The sequence below is a fragment of the Piliocolobus tephrosceles genome, chromosome 12 (assembly GCF_002776525.5).
Source record: "Piliocolobus tephrosceles isolate RC106 chromosome 12, ASM277652v3, whole genome shotgun sequence".
NCBI classification, from domain to species: Eukaryota; Metazoa; Chordata; class Mammalia; order Primates; family Cercopithecidae; genus Piliocolobus; species Piliocolobus tephrosceles.
In genome coordinates this window covers 109,574,733-109,592,324 of record NC_045445.1, presented here as the reverse complement: position 1 = coordinate 109,592,324, position 17,592 = coordinate 109,574,733, and the positions used below count along the sequence as shown (strand labels likewise).

Genomic DNA, 17,592 nt, shown 5'->3' with positions numbered 1-17,592 from the left:
TCCATAAAAATGAACTCATATGGCAAACAGCATGAATAAACAAGGAAAACACAAGCTGGGAAAATTATTGATAATAGACAAAGGCATAGTATTCCTAACAATTAACAAGAAAGACAAATATGCCAATAGAAAAATCAACAAAGGTCATGAATGGTATATTTACAAAGAAGGAATATAAATATGCACATGGCTGCCAATAAACATCCAAGAAAACATTCAATTTAACCAGTAGTCAAAGAAAGGCAAACAAAAGTTTCTGACAAATCTCAATTCTTGATATATTTTCTTTGCACTTACATAATATAAAAGCACTTACATAATATAAAAGGGAATGGAGAGGTGGGCGGGAGGAGTTGCAATTTTAGAGAAAATGGGCAGGGAAGACCTCTCAAAGGTGGTAACATTGAAGCAAGGTTTCAGTGCAGTGAGAGCACAGGCCATGTGCTCCAGAAGTGTTCCAGGCTGAGGGAAGAATAATGACAAGGTCCTTAGGTGGGACCAAGCAGTGAGAAAGCCAGCTAATATGTGACTGCAACCACTTGAGCTGAGTATTCGGGAATAAGTGGATATTCTGTACTACTGAACTATTCAGACAGACACATTCTGTGTGATAAGCAAAAAAGTGGGTGTTACAACCCACAGAATGGGAAAAACTTTTGCAAATCATATATCTGAGAAGGGGCTTGTATCAAAAATGTATGAATAATTCTTACAAGTCAATATTAAAAAGGCAAATAATTAAAAAATGGGCAAAGAATCTAAATGGACATTTCTCTAAAGCAAGTATACAAAAGGTCAATAAACACATGAAAAATGCGTGATATTAACCAATAGGAAAATGCAAATCAAAACTACAATGAAATACCACTTAATGTTCACTAGAATGTCTATAATAAAAAAGAAGTGTTGGCAAGGATATGGAAAAGTTGGAACCCTAATACATCGCTGGTGGGAATGTAAAATGCTGCAGACACTTTGGGAAACTGTGACATTTCCTTAAGTGGTTAAACATAGAGTTACCATGTGATCTAGTAATTTCACTCCTAGGTATATACCCAATAGAGCTGAAAACATATTTCCTTACAAACACTTGTGTGTAAGTGGGCATTTGGGCACATTATTCATAATAGCTTAAAAGTGGAAACAACCCAAATGTCCATCAACTGAGAAATGGATAAATAAAATGTGATATATCCATAAAATGGAATATTATTTGGAAATTAAAAGGGATGAAGTACTGATTCATACTATATCATGAATGAGCCAGTCACAAAAGATCACATATTATATGATTCCATTTGTATAAAATGATCCAGAATAAGCAAATCTGTAGAGTCAGAAAGTAAATTAGTATTTGCCTAGGACTAGAGGATATGTGGCAACTTGGGAGCAACAGTTAAGGGATGTAGGGTTTCTTTAATGTTACATAAAAATATATCAATGTCTTATGAATTTAGTATTTTAAAAGGGATTAGAAATTAGACTAATTCCCTTGAAAGATATTTAATTCTTAAGACATTGATATATTTTATGTAACATGAAGTGGAGACTAGAATTACAAAGAGGCAGGACCTAGCCCAACTTAGGGGGTGAAAGAGTTGGAAAATGTAAAAGATAAGAAAGGTAAGACATCAGCTGACTTTGGTCTTGGTACCCAGATGAGCCAGAGCTACAGCCTTCTTTAAGGTATTAGGTCAGAGTTTTCTAGGCTAGTAGCTGATGTAGTAAATTGATCTTTCGTCTTGGGATCCTGAATCCTAAGTCCATAATATTGGTGATTTATAACCTGGAAGTGATGAATGCAACACCAGACATCCACCCCCAACATTTCTGCATCACCAGAAGCTACTGCTGTGACTCCCATACCTAATGGGGCCCCCTTTGTGAAGCTGCACATAAATTGGAGCTTGAACTTTTTTTCCAGTGTAAGTATTTTTTAAATGATTAGATTTTTTTATAATGCCAATTTTATTATAAGTCTATTTTGATTGGACATTTAAGACCACTTATAACATTGTTTAATGAGGAAATGTGTCCAGCTTTCAAACAAAGGATTTAGAAATGATCTTTTGGAAACGTAAATTTTTTTGTGAGCTAGAACTCCCTACATTTCACAGCTCCTCTCTGAGTCACGGTGTGGATGTGGAGAAGGACAGCCTGAGAAAACAAGATAAGGGACTCCAGTTCTTCTTTTACATTAATATAGAGTCACGTTCCTATTCTAGCATTTGCTGCTCTGATTTTCTGGGAACTGCTTTAGAAGTCTACGCTTAGCTTGTTAGATATGATTTGCATGCAGTCGATACCCCAGAACTCGCATGTATGATGAATTTCATTAATCTAGTGATTTGTAAAAAGGGTTTGAATTAAATGCTCCTTCATGCTCCAGAGACTGCATTGGGCTGCTCTGTAATGATTGCCACACTTTCTCCAAGGGAAGTGATGTAAAAACGAAAAGACAACTAGGAATGAAAGATAATCCAGAGACCTGCGGGTACAGCATTGCAGATCTTGAAACGGAAAAACAGTGTAGCTTTATTTAGATGTCTCACTGCTTTTTTTTCCTCTCTCCCGTTTCGTGAAGACAAATGATACTCTCACTGTGCTTCAGCTTCTTACTCTATAATAGTAATTTTCACTTAGGTGAGCCTCAAGCACCTGGAGAGCTAGTAAACATGCAGGTACCCAGACCCCACACTGAGAGCTGCTAACTGAGTGAAACTGTGGTGGGACTGGAGCATCTGCAATTCTAACAAGCACCCAAGCAGTACTGCTGCTGCTAGACCAGTGAGCACACACTTTTCATAGCATTCATCTATAATATTTAGAAAGCCACTTTCAACTCTAATTTTCTATAAGTCTGTGGTTTCATATTCTGACATCTGAGGCATCTGTGTGAGACCAGAGGTGAGCACTGACGATTGAACTTGCCCAACCATTTTCAGGACTCACCTTCTTCCTGATCCTGCAGGAACCAAAACATGGCTGTGTTTAGTGTATGCAAAAAGACTGCTCTCTGGTCTAGTTTTAGCCTTGAGAAAAAAAAAAAGGTGGAAAGAGAAGAACCAAATCTGAGTTAGAATTAAGATTACCAAATGAGTATTGAATGGCTTCAAAGCTATCTTTCTGTTTTTCGGGCACCCCCAAAGCCTAGATTCTCTTGAATCTTTCCTGATTTAGCCTGGTTCCTGGTAGGGAAGGACCCCAGCCTTTAGGAAATATGGGGGAACTGGAGAAATAAAGCAGAGGGGAGGGAGGTGGGAGTGTTGTCAGAAATAAGTCGAAGTAAATTGGGGACACTTAAGCTTTCAGTTCTTTTAAACATCTGTTTCCTTTGGGCAATTCACACTTCCAGAAGAGTTCTTGAGATGCCGTTTAAAGATAAAAAAAGTAGTGTTACAGTTCTTTTAGAATTTGTCTAGCAGGCTTTCCAGTTTTTACCAGAAAGCACCCCCCACCAAAAATATATATATAATATATATTTTTTTAAAGAAAAAAAAAGTGAGGTAACTGAACTGTTAGCATATACCAAAGTTAGGGTCTTGAGAACCTAAGGTTTTAAAACACTTGACTGCTGACTCCAATCTAATATGGGTAGCCCTCACTTCAGAAGACAGTATTTGGTTTTAAAATGTTCAGTTCTGCTGCCTTTGTTTTCTGGCCATTTCTTAGTGGATAAGAACTATGTGTTAACTTTCCTTGGTGCCATTACTGAACTTATTTTAGACAACTCTTGAGAAATGTGGGAAAGTTGAAAAGTGGTCTGTTCCCCTTCCTCATTTTATATATATAGTATTACTTAATATATCTTTATTACATTTTATTTTGAAAATTTTAGCTATTTTATTCATTTTATTGTGCCAGCCATACATAATTGAATAATTAAAAATTACTGCCTGAAAGAAAATTTCCCACAATCCTATTAATCAAAGATAACTTCCTTTAACATTTTGCTGTGCATCATTCCATACATTTTTTCAGTGATTAATATCCTTATATTCCACAAAAATGGAGTCCTGCTATCCAAATAACTTAACCACCTTTTCCTGATAACATTATCGCAGATATTTTCCCATTTCACTCAATATTTCACTCAATTTTTCCCATTTCACTCAATAAGGACCCCATTGTATGAATATACCACCCTCTAAGTAATCAGTGCTCTTTTTTGCTATTAAGCAGTGTTATGATAACCTTGCTTGCACGTACATTTTTCACATGAGTGTCCATTACTTCCTAAGGATAAATCCCTGTGTTAGAGGATAAACACTGTAAATGCTTTTAATACATAGTACCAAATTGCCCTGTAGAAATGAGACTGTTTACACACTCTCTCAGCAGTGTCTGATGAGTAATCTGCATGTTTCAAAATGAGCTTTCATTATTTTTAAGAAGCGATTTCGTGACATTAGAGAATTTAAGTGTTGGTTTTTGAATGAAAGCATTAGCAAGCTGAATGTATTTGAAGTGGTGTTGCGGAATATTATTTGGAGCTGTCTCTCTTCACACAACCTTTCTGCAGCATTTTTGCACTGCCTTGATAAGAAATCCGTTCTATTATTAGTGGAAGATAGAGAGACTCTGAAATGTTTACCATCAGGCTTCCTCTGTGTTTAGGAGCTACATGTATGAAACTATTTTTCCTCAAATACTATTTCATATTTATCTGTGTAGTTGAAAAGCTTGTGCAGCCAAGTGTCTGTTCTCACAGTTCAGGACTGCATTCAGTTTTGATCTCCTGTTTTAAATATTTTTTGAATCAGTAAATTTCTGTGCACGGTGCTTGGCATGCAGCATATATATATATATATATATATATTTATGTAATTATATATATAATTTATATATAGTTATATAATAATATATAACTATATATATATATATATAATTAAAGTAAGAGAAATCCAAGGTCCTCTATCTCCTACAAGGCTACAGAGAACTCTTGGAAAAAAATATTCCTTTATCTTCTAGGTGAGACAGTTACACACTCATTTGAAAATAAAAAACTTGGAATTCTAAAGCCGTTCTTGCCAATTCCTGCAAATATAGTGCTCAGATTTCACACCAGATTATTAACAATGACATGGATGTCTGAAATGATGGAAAAAGGATTGGACCCAGCAATAAAGAATGTCGCTAGGTTATGTTAAATTTCCCTCTTGACCCTCAAAAATGCCCCTTTGGCCAGAGCTGGATAAAGTTCCATTATAAAACTAAGAGGTAGTACAAAAAATCTGAGAGATTTTTGTACTAAAAATGTGTGATTGGCATTCCAAGTTGTATGTGATTCTGTATTATTTGGGGTTCTTGACAGAAACTGGCCTGACAGTTTATCCAACAAACATTACTGAGGCATGTTCTGTGTCATATCCATTGCTTTCAGCATTCTATAAATATCAACTAATTAATTACTCACCATTTTGTGAGCTATGGGTACTCATATTAGCCCATTTCACAGATAAGGAAACTGAGGCACAGAGCAGTTATGTAAGTTGTTCAAGATCACTCAGCCAGTGAGTGGCAAAGCCAGCAGTCAAACCCAGGTAGCCTAACTCAAGATTCTGTGCTATTAATTACTTAGCTATGCTGCATGGCATATATAAACATAAACACTGTTACAGCAGTGATGGTTTTTAGGAAATGTTAGCTTATATTTTTGACAGGAGGAAACTAGTCACTATTATTCTCTAATAGACCATAGTTCTTACCTTTGACTGTGCATTAAAATCCAAACTCAACCCAGACCACATCCCTGACCTAGTAAATCATTCTTGGAAGGTGGGACCCAAGCACCAGTAGTTTTTAAAGCTCCCCAGGTGATTCCAGTGTGCAGCTATGGTTGAGAAGCTCTAATCTGGGGAGAAGAGTCATTATTGATGGCCAATACTTTATCAGAAACATCCGAGGAAAAAGTACTGCAGCCATGTCTTGATACATTTCACTGAGTCTTCTAAGCAGTGAGCCTATTCACAGTGGAGCAGTCTTCTTCAAGTGGAGGCAATTTAAGTCTGAGAAAAATTGTTCTTTCTGAAGATGCCATTTCCAGTGATATTTTAGAAAAGTCAAAGTATAAATCCATTGGTGTTACTGTAACATAGCCAGCTGTTTCAATTTGTTAGTCAGGTGAGTGGAACATAATGCTCTTACTCAAATCAGCGCCCAGTTGCTTTCAATTGTCTGCATCTGAATTTTGAGTTGAATTCCAAAAGAGGTAAGAGAAAATCAGTGGATAGGGAAGACAGGCCGCATCTCAGCCAGATGGCTAAACAGCATGAGACTTGGGCTGCAGCATGTTCAGTCCTCTGTGAATGCTGTAGAATGACTTCTTTCTTTCTTTGACTACACACGGAAGGAAAATATTCAGCACATGAGAATTTGGAAAGAGTTTTTCTGTTGGAGCAGCTTAGTGAAATCGAATAGCAAGATGCCTTTCAAGAAAAGTGACTTTTAGTCATGGTGGTATGCGCATACCATACATAGTGTTTAAGGAAATCAACCAAACATGGGTCAGTAGTTAACAATAAACATTTCTACTGCTTCATCTGAATCATGCTGGGAAAGTGAACCTGTTGTCTGGGGTATTTATTTTGGAATTGCCAGTTTGTTCGAACAAGACTCAGTCACGTTGGGGAAATGGTGAGAATAATCTCTTTCGGCTAGACCGTTCATCAGAAGCCTGTGAGCTTGCAGGAATCCCCACTAGTTGAGGAGCATTAGGACATTTCTCAAGGCTGTATATGAAAGGTAATTACAGAGGGTCTTGTTTCTGTTTGTTCCTGCCATGAAGTGTCTTCTAGAATTGCTTTTCTGTGACTGCTGTCTGGGGCCATATTAAAGGATCGTGATGGTGGGAACAGACACTGTCCACTGCTGTTGTGGGGAACAATAGAGACAAATGGTATAGATTCTTGTACTCTTTGTAACATAATCTGTGACCCAAATCATCTTGTAAATTGCAAAATGTATTGTAAATACAAAAGAATGTTTAGTAGATATAGGTACAATATAAAGAATGATTTTAAAATACTCATGGGCCCACACCCCCAGTTTAAGAAATGGGAAAATAGCTCCTTAAAGACCCTTCCTCTGTTCCCTTTCCCAGTAGCATAACCTACGGAGATAACCACTACCCTGACTTGTCACTCATTTTCTTCCTTACCTTTCTAGCAGCCAGAGTTATGTATGTATCCCTAAACAATATGTTGTATGGTTTTGAAAACCAAGCAGCAAATACAAACCTAGCTGTGCAAGGAAAGAGAGACATTGGTTTTGTTTGATGAAAGTCCCAAGAGAAGGCAAGCCCACCAGGTCTCTGGGAGAAATCTGGCTTTTGCTTTCACAGCTTATTGTGGGGAAGTTGGTGGGCAAGGCCATGAGTGAATCTGAGGAAAAATGGGGCTCCTGATAGGCAAGACATTTGACAACACTGTAGTGTGGGACTGGTACTGAGCGCCTAGCAGGAGTGTGGTGAGGGCACAGGCTGCTCTGCGTTTCCTGCTCTCCAGCTCTTTGATGCCTGCCTCCAGTTCTCAGAAGGCTGCCTTGGAGTGAAATGAGTCCTTTGCTGGTTCAGGCAGTGGAGAAGAGCAGGAATCTCCTCAGCCCATGCCAGGAAGAGCAAAACAGAAGAAGCTGCATCCAGCTCACCCCATCATTGTTTTAACGGCAGGTTTAACGGCAGCAGGCATCTTGCGATGAAAGTTCTCAGTGTGCCCCTCTCTTGAGTCACATTGCACCAATCTGGACTGGTTGTCTTCTTTTAGTACACAGCTGTCATCCGGAGCTTCCCTTGGCCTCTCTCCTGAGTTAGAGCTTCTTTTCTTTTTATATCTTCGGTTTGGCTTGCTGGTTTTAGTGGAGCACTTCCAGTAACTTTGTGAGAAAGGGTACAAGGGAGGTAAATTTTTCAAGGCCTTGCATACCTGAAAATGTCTATTTTACTATCATACTTCATGGGAGTTTGGGAGTAGAATTCAAAGCTCTAAAGGAAAATTAATACATTGATCTGTTGTCTTCTATTTCTACTATGGTTGTAGAGAAGTATGAAGCCATTCTGATTCCTGATAGGATACTTAGGACCTGATTTCTTTTTCTCTCTACAAGTTTATAAAGTCTTTTTGTCCCCAGGTATCTGAAATGTCACACTAATGGGCCATGACATGGGTTTGTTTTCATCCACTATGCTGGGCATTCTATGACATACTATGTGCCATTTCATTCCGACACCTCAATTCTTCAGTTTTGGGAAATTATTTTTGAAACATTTATTCTCCATTTTTCTTTTCATTCTGCAACTAACACTCAGGAGCTGGAATCTCCATAACAGTTATCTGATTTTCTATTTTCTCCTATTTTTCATCTCTTCATATTTGCTCTAATTTGGGGTTAATATCTTCTTATTTTTGATTTCTCATAATAATTTTCAATTCCAAAAATGTTTGTTTCAGTTCTTTAATTTTCTGGGTTAAAAAATCATTTTTTTATTTTATGGATGTGGTATCTTATGTCTCCAAGGATATCATTGATATCTATGTGCTTAATTTTTCTCCTAGGTGTATAGTCTCTGTTCCCGGTGCTCTTTTGTTTGCTTATTTTGATCTGTCTTCCTTGGTAGAGGCTTTTCTCAGATGTCTGGTAATCCTTGGTTTCTTGGGAACTAGAAAGCTGCTGTGAAGCCAAGCAGGTTGGTGGAGCTTGTTGAATTTTTTTTCACTATAGAGTGATCTGGGTTGGGCATTTGTTGGGAAATGCCTATGACAACATCTTTAGGTCTTTCACCTTGGGTCATTAGATGCCCTAGAGAAGCCTTCAAGTCTCCTGCAGGAAGGGTAGGTCTAGTGTTTAGTCTGGGAGCTTCTTGGGGAAAGAAGACTTGAGGGTAGTCTCTCTGCATTCAGGGTTCAGTGTGTATCTGGTCACTTAATGACCCTATTTTCATTCGAATACTCATGACCTGACTATGCCTCCCAGGATAGGTACCCTATGTTTTACCCTTTTTAGGAAATAATCCTCTGGATATTTTCCTGGCTGGGGAAAGTGCAGTCCCTCTGTGGAATGGAAAGGGGAGCTAGACATAACAGTTTCTCAGATGCCTTCCTTTCCAGCCTCTGCACGTTTGAGACCCCCTTGTCCCCCAGTTCCAGAGAAGCCTTGTGCCCATTTTCAGCTTTGCTCACTGCTAGTTTGAAGTTTTTTTGTTTTGTTTTTATCTTTTTCCCTTGCCTGCTGAGTTGGTTACCACTCATCTGTCTGCTTTGGAGCTTCCAAAATGCTGTTCCTATTGTCCCATCTCCTGTTTTCCTGAGTTTATCTTTTAAAAAACAATTCCTTTATGTGTTTTTTTGTGGTGTTTCAAGAGAGTGAAATTAGATGTATGTATTTCCACTGACTTAACCTGAAAGGTAGAACTGTTGTTTCTTTTTTACATTATTGAATCCAGTACGTTTTTGACTATTCAAAGCCCAAGGCTTCTGACCATTTATGGAACCTTTGTGCCAGGTACTGTTGTTGAGTTCTTTTCATGTGTAGAGATGCAAGTAGGAACGGATATTATCCTTAGTTTACAAAAGACAAGTTGAAACTCAGATTAAGCAGTGCATCCAAGGTCACTGCTAAAAAGTGGCAGTGCTGGGATCTGAATGTAGTCCAAGATTTGGGTTTTGAAACCCTGTGAAAGTTTTTACCCAGTCCAGTTCTTCCCGTACACCAGGGGCTGAGTTGAAATAATGCCTGTGAATCCTATTAAGATCTCTATGAGTTAACTGGACTTTGAAGGAGAAAACTATTCTGACATGTTTTCAGTTGTGTAACCTTGATTGGGCTTTTACAAAGTGAATGGGGCACCCACAAAGCATGAGAAGCACCTGCTTTCCCCAGCTGCAGGGACTCTCGCCTCCCTGCTAGCTTGGTGTGTGGCTGAAGGTCATTCATGGGCACCGTTGTGCCGTCTATCTGGAGAACAAAGAATGCATGGTTTTCTGGCCCACCCAGTAGAATGTGTGTCTTATGGGTGATATTGTGCAGCAATGAAGGACTTATTTTCTATATGGCCACAAGGCTAGGTAACTCATTACCCATTCAGTGTCATGAGCACCAGCATCACATTTCCCTATTGAGAGTTTTGCTTTTTTTGCAACAGTATGAAGCCATTGATTTGCAAAATGGATACAGCCATCAATGGGAGCTGTAGAGTCTTTACAGATTTAATTATTCTTTTTTTTGTAAACCTTTGTCAAACCAATTTGTTCAGACCAAATTATGTATCAAAAACTTTGTTTTCAGCATTAAAGAACTGCCTATAGCCTTAAGTATGGACTGGGTGGATTTGAATATTAGAGTATTAGAAATATTGCTAAACAATGAAATCTTTTTTCCCCTCGAGTGTCGAGGGGTGTTATTTTTATAACATGTTTCAGCTTCAGTGAGCTTTCTAAGCATGGTTGCTTAGTTAAGTACAAGATTCTGTTTATATTCCTTTCCATAACTATAGCTTTTCCTACAAGAATGTAATATAAAATACTTACACATAGCTGAAAATAAGCTTTTTTTCTCCAGTGCAAAGTAATATCAACCTGCCTCTGCCTATGAAACCTTGAAATGAGCTGGGGTTCCATTTTCATACAGTGTCTCAAGTCAAATTATTTTTAGTTTCTACAGAGAGAACCCTTTTCATTTAAAGGGATTGAAAGAGCACTCGACCACTTTCAGCTCCTTTAAAATGCACATTCGGGGCCTTTTAATGTCCTCTCAAGATTTTTTTTTTAAAAGAACATTATAAGGACACTCCATAAACTGCATTACTATATTGGTTTTCAAATTTAACTAGACCTTTTACCTAGAGAAGAAAATGATGAGTAACATATCCCATGAGTATTTTGAGAGAAATAAAATGCTTAAAGTATTAAAATATTTTATTTTTAACACTTTTTCATCATAAGGATATCGTTTCTTCCATTCTTGCCTAAAGAGAAATATTTAGGTGTCTCATAGTAGAAAAATCTGCCATTCCAAAGCCAGATTTTGAATCCCATGAGAAATGTAGAAGACCTCGTGAAGGCAGACCTGTGATTTTGAGGTCACCATTACTCTAGACAACCTTGCACAAGGGAAAATGACTGGAAAGAAAACTGGACCTCTCTGGGCCTGTTTCTGCATCATTAATGGGGATAATTTGCAGCTTGTGTAGCTCTTATAAGGTTTAGAGGGAATGTACATTAGAGACCTACTGTGGCAAGTGGCGTGTAATTGCAGGTTCTGATCATAGTCATAGACCTAATTGACAGCGTTTAGTACTTGTTAGCTTCTGTTCTAAGAGTTTTACGTGTATTTACTCACCAAAGCCCCACAACAACTCTCTAAGGTAGGTACTATATTAATATCTCCACTTTACAGATGAGAAAACTGAGGCACAGAGAGTGTGCCCAGGGTTATACAGCTAAAAAGTGGTGGAGCTGGGCTTTAAACCCACAAAGACTGTCTCCAGAGCCTCTCTCTCAACAGCTATACCTTATCCACTACACAGGGGTGGCTGATAATGATGATCTGAATCGTGGTCATCTGCAGGGCAGAGTTCCTGCCTCATTCATCTACGGCAGGGGTGTCCAAGGGCAAGAATACAGTCATGGATTCTTAGTTATTGTTTCTGGTTGGCCAGCAAAGCCCCTTCCTCATCCTTCTTTTCCGCTTATCACTAAAGACAAAAACTTAAAAACCATGGCTTCAGGCTGCTAAAAGCCTAAAAACAAAACAGAACAACCACAAAATAAGGTGGGCTGGACAAGCTTGATCTATGGAGTACCCGTTGCCTGCTATAGGTGGTGGTAGATTCTCCATAAGTGCTTGCTGAATGAATGTATGAAGCACTTTCCATAGCTTACTGAGGTGGGCTACTCTTGCTACACAAAATGTATTTTTCCTCAGAGCCACTCTGCAATTTCCCTGAGCCCCTGTGAACCTCCTCTCACCTTTGAGTGCTGGTACCATACTCAGTGTCAGTATTTCCACTGAGCTTTCCGTGGCATGGCCAGCTTATCCACAATTGCCTTGCAGTGACTAAAAGATTTCCTTGATAAATATCAACTTTGAAAGCGATTCCAGTAAAGCAGGGGTTGGCAGAATTTGTCTTTAAAGGACAAGATAGTATTTTAGGTTTTGCAGGGCACAGGGTCTCTGTCACAACTACTCCACTGCGGCTCGAAAGCAGCCACAGTGTCCGTGGCTGTATTCCAAGAAAACTTTATCTACAAAGAGCCTGGCTGGTTGCATTCGGCCAGAGAGTGCTGGTTTTCCCACTTTCTCATGCTGAAGAATCATCTCTATTTTCAAATAGAGATTCCTGGGCCTACCTCTGTTAAAAGATAATATTCAGAAAAGGCAAAATCATTACTTTCATACAGATAAGGATGAACATGTTTTAAAGATTTCATTTTACTCACATGAGGGAACCTGGCAGAAGTTATAAGCAGTTCAAAGGGAAAAAGTCAAAAAGCACAAATTTATGTTGAGTAAAGGAATAGAATTGCAAATGGAAGCAAAACTGGTTTTTCCCCCTAAATGGGGAGGGAAGTCAGGCAAAACCAGACAATGACAGAGTTTTTAATATCTTCCAGTTGCCTACAACTTATGAAGTTGCAAAATAGCTCAAAGGCAGTGAGAGCTTAGAACCTGATAACCTAGAGGGATGTGCTCTACAGGCAACACAGAGTTTTGCATTTTATGCACTCTGGAAAGACTGGTTCGGTAGGTCTCATGTTGTACTCAGAAATCTGCATTTTGAACACTCCCAAAGCTTTGGTCAAGCAGGAAGACTTCATGCCACACTTTGAGCAACACTGGTTCATTATTTGTATGCTATTCTCTTTATTTAGAATACTCCTTCTGCTCTGAGCCTCTCTTCTGATTTAGGGAAATCAGCCCTCATCTTGTGAGGCTTACCCATCCATTTGATCAGATGGGTGACAGTTTTCTTTGTTGTGGGGATTGGAAGGGACAGGGAAAGATTGACTACTGGGAAAAACAGCCTCATTTTACATTTTTACTATTTGTTTGTTCATGTCAGAAGGACAAAATGATGGAGACTTAAGCCATACAATGATTTAAAAATATTTTGGGCAGATTAAGGAAGGTGTTTGTAATGGAGGAAGAATGAACCTTGGAAGTTGTTGCTGCAGTAAACCTCAGGAAGGTGGAGGAAGGAAGATGGAGGGAATCAGGCCATCTCTGGGAAGGACCATAGGGTGGTGCAGACTAGGAGAACAGGAAGCATGAATTCTAAATAATCAGGAGTACAGAGACTTCAGTGAGCATGTTAGGGAAGTCAGAACTCGTTAAGTTCACAATCCATTATACATTTACTTTCTTACTGATCTTTAACTGTCAGCCACTGTTCATCTCCATCAAATGCTGTTCCTCTCTGGATAGAACAGCAGACCTGGCTTGTGCATTTCCGGAGGATGGGGAAGTTCAGAAAGCCCCCAGACTGTCAGCCAGATGACTTCCTTTTTGTTGGGCTTTTTCTCTGTGTGAATAAGCAAAGGGATCACAGACAGACAGATGGTTGGGTGGGTGTTCTTGATAGCGTGTATTTGGAAGTTACTGTCAAGTCAGGGTGCATGAGGCATAATTTCCCCTCCGATTTGCTTTCCAGTGGGAACTTTTGTGTCTGAGAGAGAGTGGGAGAGTAAGGAGGGTTCATTCCCCCACAAATCTTTTACTCAAACCATCTGGCTTCTCAGCTAGTCGCTGAGCTACCTTGAGAGTGGTCCCATTTCATACTAGCTAGGAGAGTCTTCATGTTAATTCCTTTGCTCAGTGAGTTCAGCAGTTTACAGGGCAGACATTTTCCTTCATCTGATTCTCTGTGAGATGCTGTGTTAGGTTTAGGGGCTTCATTGGACAATGGGCACAGATCCTGGCTGTATGGGATTGGGAGTTGGTAGTCTCTCTGTGGGTGGTGGGGAGGCATCTGGGTGGCACAGACTGTGGAACAAAGTAGTTGTGTTATAGTGGAAGCTGGATGGCTTTTCTTCTTGGCGGTGAAGCTGTGACTTTGAAGACACTGCACTTTGGCACCTGTGTCTTGCTAAGGATTTCATCCCTATCTTGTCTTTGTCCTGAGATTATATCTTAGGACCTGCCAATTTTGCTGGAAATGGCAAGTTACCACGCACTGAAAAACCTCAGACAGCCAAGAAATGTACTATTTTTGCTAGCCTCAAGAGCCTAAGTGATAAGAGTGTCCAGGTGCTGGCCACTGCTGCCCCTGGGATATCTCAGGCCTCCTGCTTGACTGGGAGGCAGCAGCCACGCCAGCTGTTTGGGCCCCACTCACACCGGAGCCCCCATAGCATCGGAGTCTGCCCTGCTATGGAATTTGGGATGCTGCCCTTGTTGCATTCACTCTTCTTTGAGTACTTGGTGCTGCTTAAAAGAGCACAGCAAGTGTTCTTTGCAGGTGATATTGTTCATGCTCTCACCTTGTTTAGACTCCAAATGGCACCTGAAATGGCATAGGTTATCAGTGTTTATTAGCTAAGGCATGGCTCAGCCTTGAGTCTCTCTCAAGAGCTACAGGAAAGGCCTTTGCATTGTCTCTAAATGATGCTTTGCTGCTTATTTTAATCACAGAAGCCTTAAGGGGGCTGATAGTTGTATGGAGGATAGGAGCTTGTTTAGCAGGCAGGACATATTGTCATTTTAGATTCATAACCCTTTATTCCTAAATTAGATTGAAAATCTGAGCAGCTCTGTGACATCCACAGTATTGACATTCTCGATTTTGTGTTCATGGGTTGCCAACACAGAGCATACTCTGACAAAACTGTAAAATTGTATATAACTTAAGAATGAATTTTTATGATTAGGGGCTCTCCTGTATTGTACAAATCATCTTATTTTGGGGTTGCAGATAGTAATAAATACAGAAGTTTTATAAACTTACATTTGGAAGTGAAATAAAGAAAAATAAGGAAGTATATGCTCCAAACCAAAAATGAAGCTATTCAGATTTTCCTAATTTAAGCATATTTTCCCATTCTTTTCCCTAAGAAGATTTTTTTAATCATATATCCCTTTGTATCTTTTAAATTTTGTATTACATTCATTTGTGATCTTTCAGAAATAAATAAATAAAAATTCACTGGCTTCCTGATCGGAAAGAGGGAATAATTGCTGTCACTTGCATTTCAGAAACATAGCATCCAAACTGATGCGATTGTGGTGACCTGTCCCACTTAGTTTTGCTGATGTACTATAATTACTTTCTCTAGTGAGGCTGACTTCAGAAACAGATGCAGATGCAGAATTTTAATCCAGGGTATGCTGTATGTAAGTAACTTTTGCATTTACAATCTACCATTTGACTTTTTATGACTAATAATCCACAAATATCTAAACTAATTTATAAAGGCAAAAACTACTGATTTAATGTAGTACTCTGCTTCTGGATCCCTGAAGTGAGTCAGAAAAATTTCAAGTTGCCACGCCTTGGCCAGACCCCACAGTATATTGGTTATTGGTCCTGAAGTTAGTTAGTTAGAATAACTTGAAATGTTTCATGCTTAGTTCTAGGATCTATGCTTTCTTTGATTTGACTGAGACTGAAAGGCTCAGAATAACTGAATATCCTTGGCTCTAAATAAGAAGCTGTAACTTTGGGCCAGGTGCAGTGGCTCATGCCTTTGGGAGGCCAAGGCAGGAAGGTAGCTTGAAGTCAGGAATTTGAGACAGTCTGGGCAACATAGTGAGACCCCCGTCTCTATAAAAGCTTTTTAAAAGTAGCAGGGCATGGCAGCATGTGCCTGCAATCTCAGTTACTTGGATGGGTGAGTTGGGAGGATTGCTTGAGCCCAGGAGTTCTGAGCTGCAGTAAGCTGTGATTGCACCACTGCACTCAAGGTTGGGCCACAGAGTGAGACCCTGTCTTTAAAGAAAAAGAAAAAAAGAAGCTGTAACTTTAGTTAGGATTCTGACTGGTATGCCATATCTTGCGTTAGTTCAGAATTGGGTCCTACTTGGGAAGGTGTAGGGATTGAGTGCCACGTTGGCAATTTACCTTCAGTAGAACGTAAAGTAAGCCCGTGGTGAGGCAAAGAAAAGCAGTCCTAGTTCTCATGCCTGTTTTTAATCTTGGTTTCTATAACTTGTTTAGTTCAGACTTGGTTCTTTCCCCTATTTTTCTGATGTTGATCACATGCTAGCGTGATCTGCAAAATAATATGCAAATATTAGTTGTGTGCATATTTCTCTTTGTTTGGGATAGCCTTGCTCACTGAAGAGAATAAGAAGCTGGGTTTCTCCTCATTTACATAACAAGTAATATGGTATGGAAGATGGAACCGAAGATTTGAGGTCAGAAGACCTAAGTTCTATGGCTTTTCTACAATCTAGATGGTTGGTCTTAAATCTTGATTGATTTGTAGTTTGTTGTTTTGTACAGTTGAAGCTAACCCTTCCCATCTCACAGGGAAGTTGTGGAGATCCGAGGAGAGCCCATGTGAGGCAGCACTTTGTTAACACTGAAGTGTGATCATTGTCAGTTTTATTTACTCCTATTTGTAAGCATTACTAGCAGACCCTTTGGTTTCAGAGAAATTTGGCTTTCTTTTTGAATGACAAGGCAAGCACTGAAGCTAATGCCATGTAGTACGATCAAAGACCTTCCTGGAACTCAGCTTCCGTTGCTCCCAATAATCATGAAGAGGATTCAACTTCAATCACTGAGAAGTTGAAAGCTCACTGTGCGTTCTGGGAGTTTCTTTCCACCTGGCTTCCAAAGCACCTCCTTCTCTTGGCTATCCTTCTATCTCACTGGTTGCTCTTTCTCAGCCTCCTTTACTAGTTCTTACTCTCTCCCCAGTCCCTTAATGCAGGGTGGGTTCCAGGTCTCAGTCTGTGGCTCTTTCCTCTATACTCATTTGGTGACCTCATGCCATCTCATGACATTAAAGTAATGGCAAGATCCTCACTAACTTTCACACTGACCTAATAGCTCAATCCTGAAAACTCTCAGACTTTCTCCTGAAATCTGGACTCATTTTCCATGGCCATCTCTATATTGATATCCCAAACTCAATATGCCCTCAAACTGAACAGATTTTTCTTCCCTTGAAACAAAACAAAAACCAGTTCTGCCCACAGCTGTACCCTTCCTTAAACCCCCACTTTTTTATTTCCTAAATTATGCTCTAGATACTCTAGATACTTCTCCATGGACCCTCCCACACTCCCCAGTGCCTTTGATAGAGTCACAAGGAGGAGAAATAAGTGTATCTCAGTGTTAGAACCGAAACACAACCCACATTTTCATCCACTGTGCTTATTTTAAGGATGAGGAAACAGACCCAAGGTCACACTTGGGATGCATGGATTCTTATTATCTTGGCAAATAACTCTGAGAACTTTTGAGTGTTTTTTTTGTTTGTTTTGTTTTCATTTGTTTCAGAGTCATACAGTGTAGTCATTTATAAAGATGGATAGCCTAGGCTGGCTCCAGGCAAGAGGCACAACCAAATAATATATTAGACATAATTTGCCTTTCAGCATTTCTGTTATCTACCTAGTAAGCTATGAACACCCCCCCCCCCCCCCCACCCC

General features: G+C 39.4%; 1 protein-coding gene and 1 non-coding gene across 2 annotated transcripts in view; both read left to right on the top strand.

Moving 5' to 3' along the window:
* TSPAN7 (tetraspanin 7) overlaps positions 1-17,592 on the top strand; it is a 119,483-nt gene that overhangs the window by 41,554 nt on the left and 60,337 nt on the right. The gene's annotated exons all lie outside the window — the stretch shown is intronic.
* Positions 3,392-3,453, top strand: LOC111536349. Its single transcript, XR_002729711.1, has one exon. It is a non-coding gene; the product is annotated as a U7 small nuclear RNA (small nuclear RNA).